The sequence below is a fragment of the Dendropsophus ebraccatus genome, chromosome 4, assembly GCF_027789765.1.
Source record: "Dendropsophus ebraccatus isolate aDenEbr1 chromosome 4, aDenEbr1.pat, whole genome shotgun sequence".
NCBI classification, from domain to species: Eukaryota; Metazoa; Chordata; class Amphibia; order Anura; family Hylidae; genus Dendropsophus; species Dendropsophus ebraccatus.
In genome coordinates this window covers 92,495,288-92,508,339 of record NC_091457.1, presented here as the reverse complement: position 1 = coordinate 92,508,339, position 13,052 = coordinate 92,495,288, and the positions used below count along the sequence as shown (strand labels likewise).

At 46.5% G+C, this 13,052-nt stretch overlaps 1 long non-coding RNA gene across 2 annotated transcripts in view; it reads left to right on the top strand.

Annotated features, from left to right (window-relative positions):
• Positions 1-3,044: 3,044 nt before the first annotated feature.
• The window catches only part of LOC138788427 (uncharacterized), a 49,092-nt gene continuing 39,084 nt past the window's right edge, over positions 3,045-13,052 (top strand). For both annotated transcript variants that reach the window (XR_011362604.1, XR_011362603.1), the window contains exon 1: positions 3,045-3,177. This is a non-coding gene — a long non-coding RNA (uncharacterized lncRNA). The remainder of the gene's footprint in view (positions 3,178-13,052) is intronic.

Sequence of the window (13,052 nt, the reverse complement as noted above, 5' to 3'; positions counted from 1 at the left end):
ACTTGGGCTCCCCCCCCTCCTTTTACGACCAAGTGATGCTATTGGTGTGATATATATATATATATATATATATATATATATATATATATATATATACACACACACACACACACACACCAAGACAGATATTACCTATTACCGCCATACTGTTACCGGCCAAATCCTGTATACTGAGACCAATATTACCAGTAATACCAGTATATAGGAAGGAAACATTACTGCCACACCACAACCACTACCATCACCACCATATTGTTACTGACCAAATCCAGTATACTAAATCACCTCATCCAGTCATATAGAGGTGGCCCCAGCTCTACACAGGTTCTATACACCATATACATTACAGGGCAGTTATATCAGGTGACTCACAGGGGATGTCTTCTCTGGTCGGAGTTCTTTCCTTTTCATCTTCTCCATCCGCCCTGGGCCGTTATGAGAACTTCTCCGAGCCACGAATCCACAGAATCTGCCAGACAGACATATTAGTCTCCTCACACCGACACCATCCTCATCTCTATACACACTGCACATCTGTATTGGCCCCTTTACACCCTCATTTAGTGGGTAGCCCTGACTCTATGTGACCCCCTAATAATATATGCCCCCCTCTGTGTATTCCCTCTCCCCCTATGTTGCCTCCCCCCAAATAGATGGCCCCCTCTACCCCCTCCCTTATAGATGGCCCCCTCTACCCCCTGCCTTATAGATGGCCCCCTCTACCCCCTCCCTTATGGATGGTCCCCTCTCCCCCCATCCTCCCTTATAGATGGTCCCCTCTCCCCCCACCCTCCCTTATAGATGGTCCCCTTCCCCCCACCCTCCCTTATAGATGCCCCCTCTTTCCCCCCACCCTCATAGATGCCCCCTCTTTCCCCCCACCCTAAAAGATGGCCCCCTCTTTCCCCCCACCCTCATAGATGGCCCCCTCTTTCCCCCCACCCTCATAGATGCCCCGCTCCTTCCCCCCACCCTCCCTTATAGATGCCCCCTCTTTCCCCCCACCCTCATAGATGGCCCCCTCTTTCCCCCCATCCTCATAGATGCCCCCTCTTTCCCCCCACCCTCATAGATGCCCCCCTCTTTCCCCCCACCCCCGTGCAGGCTGATAAAAAACAAAACAAAACTTAACTCACCTGACAACGCGCTCTCACGTTGATCCTCACTCCTCCTGGTCTGTCCCCGGCTGCTGCGCGGCTGCCGGGGGGTGTCGCGTCTTATCCCAGGCAGCGCTCGCATCCCAGAGCCCCCTGCGCACCGAAACCGGAAGTCAGGGCCCAAGGCGCGTAGGGAGCTCTGGGATGCGCGTGCTGCCGGGGGTAAGACGCGACACCCCCGGCAGCCGCGCAGCAGCCGGGGGAAGACGGAGCCAGACTCTTGTGACCGCAAGCAAAACAATGCTTGCAGTCACAAGAGTGATTGATCGGGAGGGCCCCGCGGGCCCCCCTTGTGGCGGGCCTCGGTCGCGGCGGCGACCGCCGCGACCGCGGTAGCTACGCCACTGACTGCAATGGGTCAGCATGAGGCATCTCCATGGAGACCCCAGGGACCTTCATTAGGACCCCGGGATCACCATGGAGACATCGGAGGACCGGACGGCGCCGCGGGACATCGCGATCGCGTAAGTGACCCACGGCACCGACCGGGATCCATCGGGACCCGTTAGATGCTGCTGTCATGGTTTGACAGCGGCATTTAACGGGTTAAACTGCTCGCTCCGGGCAGTTACAGGAGGGTGTCAGCGGTCACACTGACCGCTGATCACCCGTCCTGCAGCCGCCGCCGGGCGGTAATTTATTCCGATGCGCCCGCCGTTAAAAGGCGTACGCATCGGAATAAAGCCCATTAGTGGCCGCCGTGAATATGCGTGCGGCGGTCACTAAGGGCTTAAGTACCGGCCGGATGATCCGTCCGGCCGCAGAGCTCTGAAGCTTCCCATAGCGCACAGTGAAGCGAGCGGCCGGAGCCGCTCGCTTCACTGTGTGAACTGACAGGTCTTTCTGCGGCCGGAATTCACTGAATTCCGGCCGCAGAAAACTGACATGTCAGTTATTTGCGGCCCCGTATGGGATCCCGTCCGGAGCGTATACGATGTGTATACGCTCCGGCCGTGATCCCATAAAGAAACAGGCATTGTTCCACCGTGCCAAAAGTATGGCCGTTGTTGCCTTCGGCAACAACGGCCGTACTTTTACGTAGTGTGAACATAGTCTTAGACCTTAAAAGAGAGTTGGTCACTGTCCCTTTAAAGGTGGCCATACACCCTGAATAACTGTCAGTGATCTCTCCAGTAGCGTAATTTGGTGGGGGCAGAGGGTGCGGCAGGGGGCTTACTGAAGATTTTGCTATATAATGCTATCTGCAAAAGCTATTAAGCTATTGCTTATGCAGACAGACTTAACAAATGTCTATTGGCTGTAGGTGGCCCCTGGCCAGCAACCAGTGCTCCTGGGGGGCCCACACGGCTACGAACGTTGAGAGAGATTTATCAAACATGGTGTAAGGTGAAACTGGCTCAGTTGCCCCTAGCAACCAATCAGATTCCACCTTTCATTTTCCAAAGAGTCTGTGAGGAATGTAAGGTGAAATCTGACTGGTTTCTAGGGGTAACTGAGCCAGTTTCACTTTACACCATGTTTGTTAAATCTCCCCCGATGTGTCTGGCCTTTTAGCTGTATGCTCTTGTATGCAAGGAGAACATACAGTTTGATGCTGGGTTCACACTACGTATATTTCAGTCAGTATTGTGGTCCTCATATTGCAACCAAAACCAGGAGTGGATTAAAAACACAGAAAGGATCTGTTCACACAATGTTAAAATTAAGTGGATGGCCGCCATATAACAGTAAATAACTGCCATTATTTCAATATAACAGCCGTTGTTTTAAAATAACAGCAAATTTTTGCCATTACATGGTGGCCATCCACTCAATTTCAACATTGTGTGGACAGATCCTTTCTGTGTTTTTAATCCACTCCTGGTTTTGGTTGCAATACTGACTGAAATATACGTAGTATGAACGCAGCCTAATGCAGCAGGGTGATTGAAAAGGCGAGAAGAGCATTGGCTCTCCACCCTGCCAATCACTTTTGTTGCCACAAGAGGCCGTTTCCTCCTTTAGAGCTGCAGGACATGAGTTGACATCAGAAGACTACAGTACTGCAACCGCACAACAAGTAAGTATGGCTTTTTTTCCTTAGTTATAGAGGAGGAGGCCTATGTGGGTGGGTGGGGCTAACTCTTGGGAAGGATGTTATATATGGGGGTTGGGGTACGGGATGTGCTGGATAACTGAAAAAGGGGTGCCTAATTTGGAGGTACAGTCTACTCACAGTGGTGGTGGGGGTGGTGTCTAACCACCAGGAGGATTACTAGGGAGATTACTGCTGGGGAAAGGGGTGGCTTCATGGGGAATACATATCAGGGGGATAACCTACATGACATGTTGCTGGAAGGGCTGCCTACGTGGAGGATAATACCTTTTTTTTTTTTTGGGGGGGGGGGGGGATTGCCTGCACAGAGAGGTCTAAATACTAGATAGATGTACAGAGGGGAGTCTATCTTCTATATGAGGGCACAGAGGGCCCTAACTACTACTACATGGAAACAGGGGGAAATAATTACTATATTGGGGCACATAGGCCTATCTACTATATCAGTGTCCCGCGACACATGGTCGGGTGTGCCGCGTGGAAAGTTCCCCAAACTATGGTGCCCCTGTGTTTTGTTCCCCGGCAATGCACAGCGATCAGTGGCGGATTATAATGTGGGCGGTTGCGTGGTGCGCTGTGGCGGGCCGTGATGCACGCATCCAATCAACGTGTGCGCCATGGCCCGCCGCAGCGCACCACGCTCCCGATCTCCGCTGATTGGAGGAGCACGTCCGGGCCCTATGGGCGGCCAGTAGGTGAGGCGAACAGCAGCGGCGACCATCTCGGAGGAGGTGAGGAGAAAGGGGGGGGGGATAGAAACCTGGGGATGGGGGAGAGAAACATCGGAGAGAAGCAGGGGGAGAGAAGTTTGGTGGAGAGAAGCAGGGGGGAGAGAAGTATGGTGGAGAGAAGCACAAGAGAGAAGCATGGGGGAGAGAAGCACAGGAGAGAAGCACAGGAGAGAAGCAGGGGAGAGAAGTATGGTGGAGAGAAGCATGGGGGAAAGAAGCACAGGAGAGAAGCATGGTGGAGAGAAGCACAGGAGAGAAACAGGGGGAGAAGTATGGTGGAAAGAAGCACAGGATAGAAGCATGGGGGAGAGAAGCACAGGAGAGAAGCAGGGGGGAGAAGTATGGTGGAGAGAAGCACAGGAGAGAAGCAGGGGGGAGAGGTATGGTGGAGAGAGGCATGGTGGAGAGAGGCATGGGGGAGAGAAGCAGGGGGGAGAAGTATGGTGTAGAGAAGCACAGGAGAGAAGCAGGGGGAGAAGTATGGTGGAGAGAAGCACAGGAGAGAAGCAGGGGGGAGAGGTATGGTGGAGAGAGGCATGGGGGAGAGAAGCAGGGGGGAGAAGTATGGTGGAGAAAAGCACAGAAGATAAGTAGGGGGGAGAAGTATGGTGGAGAGAAGCACAGGGGGAGAAGAAAACAGGCCCAGGTTTCACACTGAGTGAGTATAAATACATTTAGAATCTATATTATTAACTATATGTATAATATATACTGTTTTAGTGCATAAATTAGCTGCTCTCTTATATCCTGTACACCATGATTATCGGGGCTCATTTCTCCTACATTTTTAATGTATTGTCATGTTGTCAGGATATGAAGGTATGGACAAGACAAGACAGTGGGTCCTAGATCTCAACCCACCCACTTTCCCTACCTACTTGCCTCAGTCGGCGCTAGTCGGCCCGGGAAACCACGAAGGCGTTCCCTATGCTGTATATGTGGAACACAAAACAGACAGACAGACAAACACAATATAGAATATGAACAAGCCAAGCCAAGTCAGAACCAAACAGGGAATGTAGTACAAAATCAGCAAACAATCGGATAGTCTAAGGTGAGGCGGGAGGTCAGAAAACAAGTCGAGCAGTCAGAGGGAATTAGGAAGGGAATCACAGGAATAGACACGGGGAAGCTGGGACCAGGAGTTAACCTAATAGCCAGCGATGAGATACTGGCTTGAACCATACTTTATACTGGATCAGGAGCCCTGACCAAAAGCTGATTGGACCGGCCTCCTGAATCCAGCGACATTGCAGCTGAGGCCCCGCAGGCCGAGTGTCAGGCCGGTCGGCTACGAGTGACACGAGACCCGCGGCTCCCTCGGTTGCCAGGGACGCCGTCGGGTGTCCATGACGTCACTTGGCTCCAGTCTCTGAGGCGGCGCTGTGTCCCAGTGCCGTCAGTTGGAGCAGAGAGCAAGGACGCCGCTGGAACACTGGCAAGTAAGTTGCTGACACATGTATTGTTTCTATAAATTAGTCAAATAATTATTCCATTTAGTTATGTTGCAGTAGTCTGGCTTTTTTGTATATAGTTTATTTAGTATAGTCGCCTTGAACTGCATGGGGCTATTTATTGCTATTACCCAGCATTTGTACTATACATTTACTCTATTGGTACTGCGGGTATACCCTTCAGGTGTTGCTAATTTAGTCATTGACCATTAGCAATGGTTTAGTCCTCATGCTGCCAAATAGATTTTAGACAGATAGATATGAGATAAAGAGATAGAAGAATGGATAGATGGCTAATTAGAAAACAGAAACAGCGCCATAGCTTCCTCCATGTTGTGGTTCCATTCTCTTTTGGTGGAACTGATCTGCACTACCACATCCAAGCTTTGGGGGAGAGAGCTGTTTCTGGGAAAAAGGCAGCTATGTTTTTGCACAGCTGGATAACCCCTTTAATTTTTACATTGTAATATATGTGAAATGTAGAAAGTCTTTTCCACTGTTCTCAGTCCTTGTTCACTATGAGTAATGTAGTAGGAAATACTACATCTACTGAGGTTCTCTATGGGTAACATAATCGGTTGGGGGCCCACTGAGACTGACTTGCCCCCCCTAGGCTGAACCCCTAGCTACGCCCCTGGATCTCTCCCATCCTGCCTATACACAGGAATGTTCGGCCCGGCCACAGGGTGGGACATGAGCCATTGGCTCAGGAGTGCTTACAGGGCTAGGTGGAGCACCCAGCAGCTGTTATCTGGGCAATGTTTCCTGTGGAAGTCTCTCACAGGTACATGTGACATAAGACATGCATAACAGTGAAAAATCATGTTAATACATAAAGAAAGAATGCTACATTCCACCCATAGACCCAGCTGACCAATCCTACATTATGCTTTATAGTTAGTTTTTCTGTATTTTCATGGATCCTCTGGTATTTGTAGAAGGAAGAGGCTAATGAAGAAATGTAAGATATAACTCATTCTAATGAATCATTTTATGCAGCCATAGGAAGACTTCACTGCATTTCTCTAGGTAAACAATTACTACCTTCACTATGAGCCCAAGGTGTGGTAATGCCGTGTGATGACTGGATTATCAGCATAGAAAACATGACGACTACGCCTCAGTATTGCAGACAACCTGTTGTACAAGTCCTAGATTATTTCCATATGTTATGGTTTTTTGTATCTTAGGCTCATATTTTTACAAATCATTAGTGTGTTTTACAAAATGATTAACTTTTGTTTTCCTTTAAACTCTATGACCCCTACACCTATGAATGATCCAATATTGGTTGCTTGGACCCAATAATTAAGGGCAGCAACAGCTCTAGAAGTTATATGGTGATACATACACTGATGATGTACTTAACTACCCGCTATACACAGGGATTGTTAGAAGACATATATCAATAGTGCCATATTATAAATAGTTCAGCTGTCACAAAAAATTGTGCTAAGTATATATCAAATGGCTCAATAAACGTGGCATTACTGCCTAGTCACGCAGGCCATTCTTGTTCTTAAACCCTACATACCCACCATGGAAATTTGTGTCATTTTACAGCAAATCTTAACTAGAAATAAGAGAGTAGAGAAATATTCGAAATTTCGAAATTCGATTAGAGTAGACCGCGATACTCGACTATTCGATCAAATATAAAACCCCATTAAAGTCTATGGGAGAAAAATGCTTGTTTCTTTAAAACCAAAATTTCACCACTTGGAGGTCACCAAGTCCACAATGACACCTCTGGAAATGATGCCAACACCTCTGGAATGCAACTGGGACAGCAGGGGAAGCATGCCTGTGTGCATCTAACATGCTCAAGTCGCAGCATTACGCCCTATTAACTATACACTCCAAACACAATAAAACCTCTATGTAAAGTGCAAAATATACATGAAAACCTTCTTTCCTTTACAGTAGTATGAACAGAAAGCCACATTTTAAGCAAAAGAAAGGTGTTTTTTTTGGCACACTTGCAGTTTGCTGCCATATACCTGATATATGAAGTTTTTTTTAATGCCTACAGGCAACAGGCATTGAACTGTTTTATTTTATGCACTGAACGCAAAAAGTAGTACCAAACGTTTATTTTTTTCGCACACTCGCAGTATATGGCTATGTTCACACTACGTAAAAGTACGGCTGTTGTTGCCATCGGCAACAATGGCAATACTTTTTTTTTTTTTTTGCATTTTTTTCTTTTTTTTTTATTATCATAATTCAAAAATTACATGCTGAATCCACCACAGAGTAACATACATTATAAGAATTTAATTTATATACATATTTCTTTCTTTAATTTTAATTCCTTAGCCGACACCAACCTGGAGAGCCACTTCTTTTCATTCATATGTAAAAACAAAACAAACAAACAAACAAACAAACAAAAAAACAACAAAAAAAACAACCCTTTCCTCCTTTTTAAACCCCATCATAAGAAATAAAAATAAATAAATACACACACACATATACCTACATACACACATACATACACATATATACATACATTCTCATTAATAGTAATAACAAAACTAGAAAAAAAAAATGGTTTATCAAGAAGGAGAAAAAATTAAATAAAAAAGAAATAAAAATAAATAAATAAGAGTTTTTATATAGGGGAAAGAGACAACTTCTAATCGTCTCCCCTGTGTTATGATAGTTGCAAAGTGATTCATGGTGCCTTAATTCGCACCCCCATATTTACTTAAAGAACCAGAGCACAGTGCAATATTTTTAATTATACGGGTCAGCTGAAGGTGGGACTAATGTGCGTATATCACGCCCATCATCCCCCTTAGTGCCCCTACCCCTCACAACATTCATTCCTTAGTTCTTCCCTCTGCCCACCCAAAGAGTAGGGGTTAGGAGAACCGGTATAAGTAGTACTTAGTCTCTCATACCTTGACACCAACTGGGAGAAAACATCCATAATGCCCTTCCCAATCGGTAATGCTCTTTTATTCATTCATACCCCTGGTATTATCCAGGTTTTTAATTTATTTTCTTACAACCTATACTCAGATTGAGCAGTTAAATTTTCTCATTTCTTCTCACAAGAAAAGGGGAGGGAAAAAAAAGAGAAAAATAAATAAGTAAATAAAATAAATAAAGAATAAATAAATGAATAAAAATTATGATTAAATAAAAAAAAATTATATACATATACATACATACATACCCACAAATATACATACCTACATATATACACACCTACCTACATACATATACATATATATACATATATACATACACATATACATATATACATACACATATACACATACACACAGACACACAGACACATCACACACAAACTTTCATACACATACATACACACCTTAAAAAATAAATAAATAAATTAAAAAAACACATCCTTCTTCCCTCTTCCTACCTCGGCCCCTACTTTTGGTTCTCCAAATTGGCGGCAGCCATTTACAGCCAAAAATAACAAGAAAGATTTTTACCTTACATTTTAATCAATCACCCTCTGTTCCATGGTGTAAATAAAATCCCTTCTACAACACCCCCCTAACCACCCAACCCCACCCAAGGGACTGATCAGGAAGCCAACAAACCCAGAAATAGCATATCATAGTTCTGGACTACTAAAACAGCTTCCCTTAGGTTACTGTATTCATATTACCCCAATTGGTTTTTTGCCTGATATTATTCGCTTGATGATACAACCTCTCATATTCCATGATTGTTTTAATTTGGGAATTCCACTTATTTACATGCGGGGGATTAGCATCGGTCCATTCTCTTATGAGAAGATATTTGGCCAAAAACAAGGTTTTCAAAAGGCCAAGTTTTTTGCTTCTAGGCAGATTAATATCCGAATCATCTCCCAACAAAACCATCTGTGGTGAAAATGGAATATTTAACTCAAATTGTCGACTTATTATTTCCAATATAGTTTCCCAGTATGATTTTAGTTTTGGACATGACCATAACATATGTAAATACTCCACTTTTTCCTCCCCACATCTCCTACAGTTATGCTCTTTGTTTGGATACATCTTGGATAGCCGACCAGGAGTATAATGTAAACGGTAGACTATGTTAAATTGGACCATTTGATACCCTGCACTTATCCCTACCTTCCCAATATTCCCATACATTTTTCCCATTGTCTTTCCGACATAGTCCCCAGCTCTTCCATCCATTTTCTTACACTATTATGTTTATTCCCTCCCTGTTTATTCTTAAGCAGTTCCCTATATAGAATACATAAAGCTTTCTTCCTAAAAGGGCCCGTCTTTATCAATTTAAATATCCCAAATATCGGGGAAATCTGTAGAATCTTATTTTCCTTTAAACTTTCGCAATACTTTATGCGCCTGTGAACACTGCCCTATCTGCTATGGGATCCCGGCCGGAGCGTATACACATCATATATGCTCTGGCCAAGATCCCATGCGGACCCGCGAATAACTGACATGCTCTGTCAGTGCACACAAGGAAGTGAGTGGCTCAGGCCACTTACTTCAATGTGTGCTGTGGAGTGTTCTGATGCGGGTGCGCGCTGATGCGCCCGCATCAGAACACTACGGCCATAAAGATCATCTGTAGTACTGCAGTACCGGCCGGAGTGATCTGTGCAGAGACCGGCCGTTCCGTGACCTGGCCGGGTCAAGGTCATGGCCTTTCTAGTCTAGCAAGGCCAGGGAATTCTTTGTCTGCACCCTTCACCGCCACCTGTTGTTGGGAAGGTACGGTTGGCTTGTCAAAGTTGGGTGGTAGCTCTCAGAAGACTTGTAGCTCGTCCCCAAAGAGCCATTGCTCATGTAGGTGAAGGAGGGAGTCGCGTATATGGATACCCATAACCTGCCTTCAATGGTTCGCGTTTCAACAATACGACCAGGGTCATCTCAAAATTCAGCAGCCTCTTCCCCCTTGTCCAAGGAGAAGAAATTATACTCCGTCTTAGTTTCTAGATTTGTGTTGAGTGCTGAGCTGAAGCCACTTGCTTCGGACCGAGGGGGCAGTGTTGATGTACTTACCCAGGGCAGGGCTCTGGCTGTCAGGGGACATAGAGGTAGTGCCAGGCGTGAGTAGGGGCCGCCATTGGCACTTCTGATGTCCAGCAGGACAAGATTCCAACAATGTCACTAAGGGCTTTGGCCGTAGCTGCCACCACATGCTGCTCCTCCGCCAACTTCGCAGGCATGTGAGGCCTAGGAGTCACTTTCGGGAGGCGAAGGCAAAAGGAACAGGGCAAGTCTATGAGAGCAGGCTCAATAAGATGGCTGCTCCTTGTGATGTCAGTGGACATCAACCCCAGAGGTTCCCTGGAAACACATAAGTGGTGATTTATCAAAGGGTGTAAAGGGTGCAAAATGCCCACAGCAACCAATCACAGCTGAAAGCTGAGCTGTGATTGGTTGCTGTGGGCAGTTTGCACCAGTGTATAATTTATACCCTTTGATAAATCTGGGCCTGGTACATAGGACATTATTACCATTTTGGGGCACAGAATCTAATATACATTTATGAGTATAGGAGGGCATGATTACTATATGGAGGCGCAGAAGGGCATTATTACCACATGGTATATGGGGTATTTTAATGCATGAGGGGACAAAGTTACTGTGTTGGGGCATAGGAAGGCATGATTACCATACACAACCACATGATGGCATTCCTACATGAGGACATTATTAATACATGGGGCATTATTATATAGAACAATAGTAATAAAAGGGTGTACTGTTGGGTCATTATATGTGAATAAAATAAGAGTTGGGCAATTATTAGTGAGGACACTATTACTGTATGCTGTGTTAAAAGGAGCAGCAATGAGTCACAGTTAGAACCTCATTTTCTCAGTAATTGCCTTAATGGCTGTTTAAAATGGCTGAATAAGATGGCAGTTCCACCACAAGTGAATGTACATCCCAAGGCTTGACCCTGCTTTAGAGAGAAACACTAGTGTATATTTTTTAATAATTGTCTTTTTATTAAAGATTTTCAATATAAGACAACACAACAGAATTAAGCAAAATGAAAAAAGCTGACATAGTCATGGGCAGTAAGAATAACCAGGAAGTCCATGGGGAGAGTAAGGGAATATGACTAGCAAGCAATTAAAGCAAAAACAATTTGCAAACACAAACCAAGCAGTTGACCGGAGAAGGGTCCATAGAGGGCACGACCAAGGCAGGCAGGCACTGAGAGAGTGCAGAACCTGGTGGGCCGGACGGGTGTGGGTCAGGGGAGACCCAGTGATAGATAGCAGGGCATAAGGAACACCTTAGGCCCCTCAGGTAATGCAGTGTGAGGATAGACCCGATTCCGGGGTAGGACTCGGATTAGAAGAGGAGAGAAAAAGAGGAGGTAGAGTAAGAGAGGGGCTAGTAGGAGGATCAGAGGGAAGGGGGGAAAGAGAAGGGTAAGAGGGGAGGGTTATCTCGGACGTCTGTCCCAGAACGCATCCCACGGCGACCAGACCTCGTTGAATTTATCTACTGTGTTATTCAAGATGGCCGTAAGGGATTCCATACTGCGGACATCTCTAATCCTCGTCAGTAAATCCAGCGAGGACGGGGGGAGGTGCTCTTCCAATGAAGGGAAATAAGGCACTTCGCCGCCGTAAGAATGTGTAGGAGCATCTTGGCAGTGCGTGTCCCAATAGACCTCGGGGGGATATTAAAGAGGAAGTGTAGGGGGGTCAGTGGGACCTGTATCTCGAGAACCTCTCGTGTGGTGTTTTGCACCATCGCCCAATACGGAGCGATCAGGGGGCAGTCCCAGAATATGTGGAGTAGTGTCCCAGGGGCGGACAAGCACCGCCAGCAAGTGTTGGGGAAAGCAGGGTTAAATTTATGGAGGAGGTGAGGGGTGTGGTACCATCGCATGAGTCGTTTGTACTGAGCCTCCTTGTATTGTGTGCATAAGGAAGAAGTGGCCGCTTTACGCCACACTACCTGCCACGTAGATGGCGTGATCGTAAGGCCTAGGTCCCGCTCCCATTTGCGCATATAACCATGTCCCGAGGGGTCTGCCGGAAAGAGCAGACGGTAAAGGTCTGAAATCAGCCCCTTGGAGGATGCACCTCTCAAACAACAGAGCTCAAATTGGTTAGGGCGAGGGCAGGTCAATGAGCCCAAACGGGAGCGGAAGAGGTCACGGATCTGTAAGTAAGAGAAGTAAGCACGCTGCGTCAAGCCGTATTTCTCTTGCAAGGCTGAGAAGTCCGGGAATTTCCGGGAGACCGGGTTGACTAGGTCATAGAACCTAAACAGACCCGCAGCGGACCAGGGTTGAGTCATAGAGGAGGTGACACTGACTGGGAAGTCGGGGGTGAAGAGGAAGGGTTCGAGCGGGGAAGAGTGGGCAGAGAGATCATATTTAGAACGACACTGGGACCAAATTGATATGAGAAAAGCCATGGTGGCTAGAAGCGCCGAGTCTGGCAAGACACGTCGTGGTGCCCAGAGGAGGGCGCAAGGATGAATAGGGGCTATCCAGAGCTTCTCAATTTCCACAAATCTCTTGTAAGAACGGAGGGACGCCCAGGCGGGGATAGTGCGCAAATGTGCGGCCAGATAGTAGCAAAATATATCAGGTAGCGACAACCCGCCCCTATGAGGTGGCGAGGTGAGGACCGAGAGAGGGATCCTGTGGCGCCCCTCCTTCCAGAGAAACC